The sequence below is a fragment of the Tupaia chinensis genome, unplaced genomic scaffold (assembly GCF_000334495.1).
Source record: "Tupaia chinensis unplaced genomic scaffold, TupChi_1.0 Scaffold000671_1, whole genome shotgun sequence".
Taxonomy (NCBI): Eukaryota; Metazoa; Chordata; class Mammalia; order Scandentia; family Tupaiidae; genus Tupaia; species Tupaia belangeri.
In genome coordinates, this window is record NW_006160193.1 from 2586384 (window position 1) to 2594926 (window position 8543).

An 8543-nucleotide genomic window follows, 5' to 3' on the forward strand; every position below is an offset into this window, starting at 1 on the left:
GCTAATTTGAGTGATTGGCCTCCATCTTTTCTTCAAAGACATCAGCTGAGTCAACTTTTGGTTCATCTTAAAGCCACTAGCTTCATTCGTTTCCTTTGAATTCATTAATTCAGAGAAGTTTCACAATGTAAGCAATAAGACCATGACATCTAATCTCCTTTGATCTTTAGGTGGTCTACCTAAAGACCAGAGGGGGAAGTAAATTAGCCAGGGCCACATAGGAAGTGCATCGCAGAGCTGGGATTAGATCCAAGTGATCGAAGATTAGGGCATCTTCCACTGCCCTGCACTTCTTCCCTCTAGCTCAGCTGTCTCCGCATTTTCTGCAGCCAATCAAGCCACTTGCTCATTTCCCCTACAGGGATATAGTGTGCAGTATCTGTGACCAGAAGCCTCCTGAGTACTGTTTATAGCTTGCTGCTTGTGAGGGTCATCCTGAGAGGCCCTGGAGACAGCCCTTTCCAATGGACATTTGTGTCTCTGACTTTGTGCTGTCCCCAGTTCAAACAGGGTCTCAACAAGTTTGTAGGTGTCCCAGTCTTTGGAAAGCCCCAGAGCACAGCAGCCAGTGTTTGCAAGACATCATGACCATCCTCACCAACTACAAAACAACGAGTGTGTGACTCAGGTCCTATGCAGGGCCAAATTTAGCCTCCTTGGTTAAAAATCCACATCTTGGGACCTGCAAATGGCATAATGGTTAAGTTGTTGGACTCTCATGTAGTCAACTGTGGTTCAAGTCTCAGACCCAGTGGCTTAAAACTCATGCTGGGCACTTGTGTGTGTGTGTGCGTGCCCAAAATCACAAGAGGAGAATGGAGGAGAAGGTATCATGGCATGGCCATTCCCCCTGGGGAGTAAGAAGTGACTCATTCTGAATGACCGTGAAATCAAATGCATCCCCAGCTGTGGACCCCTGGACAAGGGGTGGGTTCTATACTCATGAGGATGTAAAGGAGTAGCCTCATTTTATAAAGGTGCCTCTGAGGAGGGTAGTGGCAGATATATCTGCCATCTGTCGCCATCTTTGGCCACAGATTATATTGCCCAGAGAGACTGGCCACTTTTCCACTCCCTAGAACTACCACGGTGAGCTTTTCTATCCCACAAGTGCAGACTCTGACCCATGCCCATCCAGTTACCACAATAGTCTAGAAGAAATGCCTACATCTCATCTGAGAGAACCACACTTTTGTTAAGTTTATCTACTTCTTCCATGAGCAAAGGTGAGAAAAGCAGAAAGATAGACACTCCCAACTATGACTCACTTGAGCTTCAGCCAGTTCCAGGTCCTATTAAGGGAGGTCTCTGACATGAACCCAGAACCTTCCCATGTGGATCAGTCTTGCAGAGCATCATGTTACCATTATGCCACTGTTCAGAAAGTTTATCCTTCTTTTTTTTTTTTTTTTTTTTGCTTGAAAGGACAGGTTCTCACCAGAGAGAGAAAAAAGGAAAGTGAGAAAGCAACTCCCACGGGAGATAGTCACATCACAATCCCTTCTCCTCCATTTCTCCTTTTGGGATTTTGAGCGCACATGCACATGTGCCTGGCATGCGTTTCAAGCTGACAGATCTGGGGCTCGAACACCATAGGGATCCTGCTGCCTTGGCCACCATGCCTCTGGCTGGCCACCACACCTCTGACTGGCTCGAGTTTACACTTCGTCAGTATTTTTTACCAGGAATGAGATCAACCTGGATGTGGGTCAGATAAGAAAGGTTAAAATATGTCCAAAATGAAAAATAGGCCCTACTGAACACTGCCTTCAAATATCCGAAGGGAGAGTTGCAGAATATATGAGAATCAATATTGTTTCTACAGAGTGAAACTAGAGTCATTCACATGGTTAGTCCATTTACATACTAATTGAAAACTTTTCTGTCAATCACAGTTGACCAAAAAGCAGATATATCATCTTGTGAAGGGAAGAATTGCCCAACCCAAGGGCTAGATAGCTCGTTGTTGAAGATCTAAGTTAGGGTCTTATCTCTGACCTAAAAACTAGAAAACTCTGAAGCTACACAAAATAATGATCATGCTGAAAATGATGATGATAAAGATGAAGATGAAGGAGGAGGAAAATGATGTTAAGAAAGACAAAAGTTTAACAATTTAAATGAAAGCTGCTTCTTTCATAAAATGTTGCATAAGAGAACTTCATATTGGATGGTAAATGGCTTCTAAAATTTTCCAATTTTTCTCTGATTCTGTGACTCTTAAGTTGCTTAATAAAAACAGCAATGTTTTAGGGTCAGATCTACAAGAGATCAGATCCAGTAAGTTTGAACCACATGAACTTGACAGATTATTTTTGTTCTTTAGGATTTTTTAAATTAATTTTTGTTTTGTTTTTGCTGTAGGATGCGTGCACTGGCTGGAGAGAGTCAGAGAGATATAGAAAAAGAAGGAAAGTGCAAAAATCATCCCCATGAGGGGAATGGTCATGTTGTAATCCCTTTCCTCCCTTCTTCTCTCAGGATTTTGGGCATGCACACACATGTGCCTGGTGTGTTTTTCAAGCTCCAAGGGCCAAGACTCAAATGGAGCAGCTGGTTGGGATCCAGCCACCTTAACCTCTATGCTATCCGCTGGACCCAGGACCTATTTTTAAATGCTGGAACATGGTGATAAAATATCTATCATGCAGTATGTTGGGCAGAATTCATATTTTTTAATTTTGTAAAGTACCTTGTCACAACTCCAGGCATGTGAGGGTCATCCAAAGAATATTAATCTGTCTTCAATGAAATATGAAAATAAGTGGCAGATTTTGACCTAGAATACTGATGGTCAAAAAGCCAAAATGACTGGACCAACATTTATCAAGGACTTTATAGCTATAACTTGTGCCTTTAGGAAACCAAATACTAGAGAATGTTTCTATATAGTCTTGATGCGATGCCAGGAGGACTTATGTCCACTACTTGCTCAATATGACTAGACTTTGTCCTGCTATTAAGCAGATTCTGTCCAAAGTTGAATTCCATCCTGGTTGCTCATTCAGTCTTTCATTTATTCGATAAAACTTTACGAATCACCCATCATCAGTTATGCTCTATTAAGCATGGAGGATGCTTCAGGGCACATGACCAAGCCTTGCCCTAGCTCTGGGATGGGACAGAGAATGCAAACATGGTGCAACTTGGCACAGCGTGGTGTGTAAGAGCTGAAACAGAGATGTACACAGTGTGGTGTACAGCCTGCTGAATTCTGCCTGGAGCAACAGGTGCTTCCGAGAGGAGGTGTATGTTGATTTAGGCTAACAACTGAGTAGAGGGTATAAATGCCATAGCGTAAGGTTTAAAAACTGTGCATTCTTTTGCATCCAACAAGTAAGGCAAGGAGACCTCCTAAGGGGCTCAGAGAAGTTACATGGCTTGCTAGAGGTCATAGGCATGCTATCAGCAGAAACAGAGTCAACTGACAAGTTGTTCACCCATCCATCCTGTGCTAAGCATTGTGGATACAGAGCAGTAAGACTCACCGTTCCTGGTGCCCACTATTTTTAGGGGAGGAAATAGATGACTTAAGGTAGATAGGTACACAGGAGGAGGAGTGGATGGATGCATATATATGACGAGAAGTTCATAAAAGGAGACTCTCATAAAATGTGATAAAATTAAGAAAATAATTTCAGAGTGGAAAATAGAGTCAGGAGGAGAGGCAGCATCAAAGACGGTCTCTTTGTGCTCGTGCTTGTTTCAGAGAAGCTGTGGTCTATGACCTACACAAAGCCCCAGATGAATTTTTTTCTCGCACACATCAAGTACTCGTCAGAGGTAGCTCCCTTCTGGCCACTCTGCCTTCATCCTGCACACAGATTTAGGGTATGAATGGATCGGGACTGCTCTCTGGTTATTCCCTCCAGATACCTGATGAGAAGGTGCATCTGGGAGTGCATGTGTGATTGAGGAAAAAGAACCTGAAAGTCTTATACATGGAAGTGCAACAGGTGCTATGCCAGGTGTTTTGTCCACATTTCCTGACATTCCTGTCAGTCTGCTGACCCCAGAGCAGTACGCTGGTATCATCTCCACGATACGGAATGCTTCTCAACAGTACTGCCTCGTGCTTGCTTTTTTCCCCCAATTTCCTGCATATAGGATATTACCTGCCACATAGAAGTGTGTGATGAATCATGGAGTGAATGGATAGACAGTGAGTGTATCAAGAATAGCAGTATTCTTGTGTTTCAGGTAAGGAAAGGAGCTCAGAGAAGTTACATGACTTGCTAAAGATCACAGGGACGCTATCAGCAGAGACAGAGTCAACTGACAAGTTGTTCGCCCATCCATCCATCCAATCATCCCCTCACAGGCTTTGTTAACACTGTTAACTATACAGCAACCACACTTGTGCCAGCTGCCGATGTAAGGGTAGGTAAGGCCAGGGACTGTCTTTAAGACACTTATCATATGGAGATATAAATGGGCTGTCAAATTCCAGAATCCAAATTCAGGTATTCTCCTGCTACATAAGACAAATTTATGGAAGTTCCAGAACAAAGGCGTTGGAGCCACACAAAGACCTTGGTAGCATTTCTACTTCACTGCATGCCTGTTCTGGAGTTAGTGAGTTGCTATTTTCTAGAAATACTCAAGGAGAGGCTAAATGATTCTATGTCAGATCCAGAAGAGAGGGGACTCAGGCTAAGGTAGTAGTTAGATTGGGTGGGCATCAAGAGTAGCCACCTTACACTTCCTGAACCCGTAGTTGGGGCAGCAGACCTGCAGATGCCCTGGAATGGCTGCTGGCATGGAGTCTTTGCACTGGTGGGTGCAGAATATTGGGGGCAGCCCACCTACTGAGCACACACCAAGAAACATCTGTGCTCCATGGATAGGCACCCACTCAGAAAGAGCAGTCGGTGCATACCATCTGGGACTGGCAGAAGATTTCAACCACACTGTGGCTGACTCTCTCATTTTCCGTTGAGTATTAAGACACACGGGAACTCACGGAGATTTAGTGAGCCTCTAAACAGAACATCAGAAGTAATGTGGACAACGGCTGTAGACTTTAGGTCAGAGGAAAGAGCAAAACGTAGAAAAGCAATAGGGTGAGAGCCCCTATTTCTCTGGTCCCAAAGCCATCAGAACAAAGGCTGCAGCAGGCGTCTCTGTGTAGAATGCCTGTCTCTTGTCATTCCAAAAGTGGCCCCTTTCGCTGTGGATGAGAACCATTGGCTCACAACTGGCACTCCCAGTGTGCTTCCTGCACGCCCCCTCTGGGCAAGTGCTTTAAAAACATGAGCAGCAAGCTTCCAAACAACCTGAAAGGTCAATATCATCTCACAGAAGGAACCACAGGTTCAATAAGGGGGCCGGGGGCATTGTTCATGGTCATCCAGGTTGTAAAGGCTGGGGTCATGAGCCTTTCACTGACCACATTGACCTTCTCCTCTGTGTTTGTGGAAGCCAAATAAAAGGGGCAACCTCACCAGACAAGATCAGAAAATCAATGGCCCCTTCTTCCACGTTATGAAGTGACTAGCCCCTTTGGTCAATGTGCACTAGGTTGGAATCTACCTGTCCACGTGTGTGTTTCTCCCAACTCTCCCATGAAGACATAGCACTTTCATGGTAAGGTAGGTAGTTAAGCTAGGATATCCCCAGAACCCAGATGGGGCATGGCACACAGCAGCCTCTCTCAGTCCCCACACTGTGGCCCAGGTCACTTAGCCGTGAGGCGGTAAGGGGCGTTTTCAAATTCTGTCCACTCTACTCTGCTACACTACTACCTAATGTGATGGCCAGATACCCAGCGTGCCCACGCTGTGCACCCACTGTATGTCACTGTGCTGTAGCCTACACAGAAGCAGCTAGAAATCACAGAAGCTCTAATCTGAGTCCCTGGCACAGTCAGGCTTGGTTTAGAAACAGGAAAGCTATATGAAGCCTGCTACTTGGGGACAGCAGGAAGGCCAGCTACAGGACACTGCTGGGCACTTGGAATGGCTTCTGAATGAAAACAGTGATGTCTGAAAGGCAGAGATGGGGAAAGAGCTTCCAGGCTTGGGTCACTGTGTGAGCAAAGGTAAGGCCTGCTCTGGGGAAATGAGTATTGTCTCAGGGAAACTTGTTGACTACCTGCAGTGGGCAAGACCTGGTGGGAGGCTTGGGGAGACCAGAAGGGAAGACATGCCAACCATGAGGCCTCCCCCCACTAGGCCTGGAAGTGGCCCAGCTCCTCTGCCTGGTGATTGAGGCTCCAGGTGAAATGACAGACGAGAACCAGAGCTAGAGCAAAGTGGAAGCTCTGAGGTCTTTAAAGCAGGTTTTAGACAGTGACCGCTATCAGAGCAGCATTTGGAGCTAGCGAAGTGTTTGAATAAGACGCTATCACAATCGTTCCATCAAAGCAAATAAGCAAAACGCACGTGAAAAACAGCAACAGCAACAACTTCTAAGCAAATACACCAGGAGGCAATGTTCGAAATGCCATTTCTTGCCTTCCTTAAATGACTCCAGACTTTTAAAATAGCCCATCTTTCCTCTAAGAACACTGGACAGAGGAAGCCAACTGGGAATCTCAGGGCCAGAATCCATGTAACAAGAGTTGTGTCTTTGCGTCCAAAAGATCAGCTGTTCTGGAGAAGCTCATCGGACAAGCTGTCATTAACATGCATGTGAAATTAAGAGAGCGTGTGGAAAAGAACAACATACACACAGGGTACTCGATTGGGGATTATGGGGTTTCAATCAAACTCTGCAGCCTCACCTGTCATTGATTTTCCTCTTTGAAAATGGAGATTTTTAGTGTTTGGGTTTTGTTTTGTTTTGTTTTGTTTGTTTGTTTGTTTGTTTTTAGTTTTTTGCTACAGGGCATGTACACTTACCAGAGAGACAAAGAAAAAGAAAGTGAGAAATCACTCCCCAAGAGGATGACCACACCACAATCCCTTCTCCACTCTCCCCCTGGGATTTTGTGCAGGTATGCACATGCACCCAGCATGTTTTTTAAGCTGCCAGGTCTGGGATTCAAACTGTATAGTCGGCCATGTGGGATCCAGCAGATCCCTGCATGCTGGCTTGACGTTGGAGGTTTAAACCCCGCAAGGAGAATGGACTTCCTCGTTCTTTCTGGGCCCACATCGGCAGCTGGACATGCATCTCCTGCCTTGGAACCTCTCTGAGCCCTGATGTCTGCTGATTTTGTTTTTCCTGGAGGCCCCATGGGTGACTCACACTACAAGTGGGAGCCCTTCCCCTTGACTTCTGTCCTCCATGTCTCTGCAGATGGCATCCAGCCCCGATTGCCTCAGGATGGACAGCTGGCCTCACTCCTGCATTCCTGGCATCATCAAATCGTCTCTACATTCATCTTGACTCTTCCCCTTCTGCATCTGGACAAGTGCTGCCCGCCGTCTCATGTTCTCCTTGCCGGGCTTTTCTTCTCTTACAGAGGTCCTTTCAAATCCACCCTCTCCATTTTTTTTTTTTTTTAATTTCCAGTGTGTATCTGGTTACCCTCTCCCTCCTTAGAGTTCTGCTGAAGTCACCCTCCACCTGGAGAGGTAGGCCCATTCCCTAGCAACACATACATGGTCCTTCCCAGTCTCGACCAGCCTTTCCCCAGGTCCTGTCTCATGTGGCTCCAGCAGCACCAAAGGGCTGGCATTCCCAGCTTGTGCAGTCCCGACAGCACACCAGGAAGGCTCATACTTTCCCTTCTTAATTCGTTCACATCTGGTCCAGCTCCTCCAGAAAGTTTTGCAGTTCCCCTGCTCCACCCCAGGCTTGTTTAGGTCTCATTTCCCCCAGGGCTACAGCTCTCTGCCCCTATGTGTGATGCTTGGGCTCTCATCAGATCTTTCATAAAGTATGGGGTGTATTTCCATGTGGCCCATTGGACTGTGGGCTCCTTGGGTTCAGTCTCTCTCTACGCGGGGCCCGATTTCAGTTTATGCCTCTGTCAAAGCATCCAACAAACATACAATTAATCCATTTTCACCCTCAAAATAGCAGCTGCACTCATACCTAGAGAAATGTCTCCTGTAGTGTCTCATAATGAGGAAAACTTCCCTCAGACCCAATTCACGGAGGTGGAAACTGAGGCCCCGAGAGAGGAAAGCTCTTGGGCCAAGCCTGCCCAGTCCAGGACACCAACACTGGCCCAGACTCCTCCCACTAGCAGTGCAGTCTCACTGCCCTCCTCCTCTCTGCCAACCCTGACCCCTGGGCCACACTGAAACAGTGCCCATTCAACCCCAGCTTAGTCCAAATCAGCTTCATGCACACCAAGGACCGCTTCAATGATGCAGAAAGCAGTCTTAGTCTTGAAGCTGGTGGTCAGAGACTACATCCGCAGCTTCCCAGGACCCTTGCTGTCTAGGCCTTCTCTAGGTCAAGACCCTGATTTAAGTCTGGCTCACACCATCTCCCATTCTGGCTCATCTTATCAAATTCCAGTCCAGTTCCCACTGTGGACCCTTCCTTGTAGGACCTAGATGGCAGTCCTTCATGTCCCACCGCCTCCCCCTCCACCAAGCACAGGCTAGGTACTCGGGAAATTGCAGATGGAAGGAAAGGGCATTCCT

At 46.4% G+C, this 8543-nt stretch overlaps 1 non-coding gene across 1 annotated transcript; it reads left to right on the forward strand.

The window, feature by feature from the left end:
* The first annotated feature begins 323 nt into the window (after nucleotides 1-323).
* On the forward strand, nucleotides 324-457 carry LOC114009955 (small nucleolar RNA SNORA70). The gene has a single exon (XR_003551353.1). It is a non-coding gene; the product is annotated as a small nucleolar RNA SNORA70 (small nucleolar RNA).
* The last annotated feature ends 8086 nt before the right edge of the window (nucleotides 458-8543 follow it).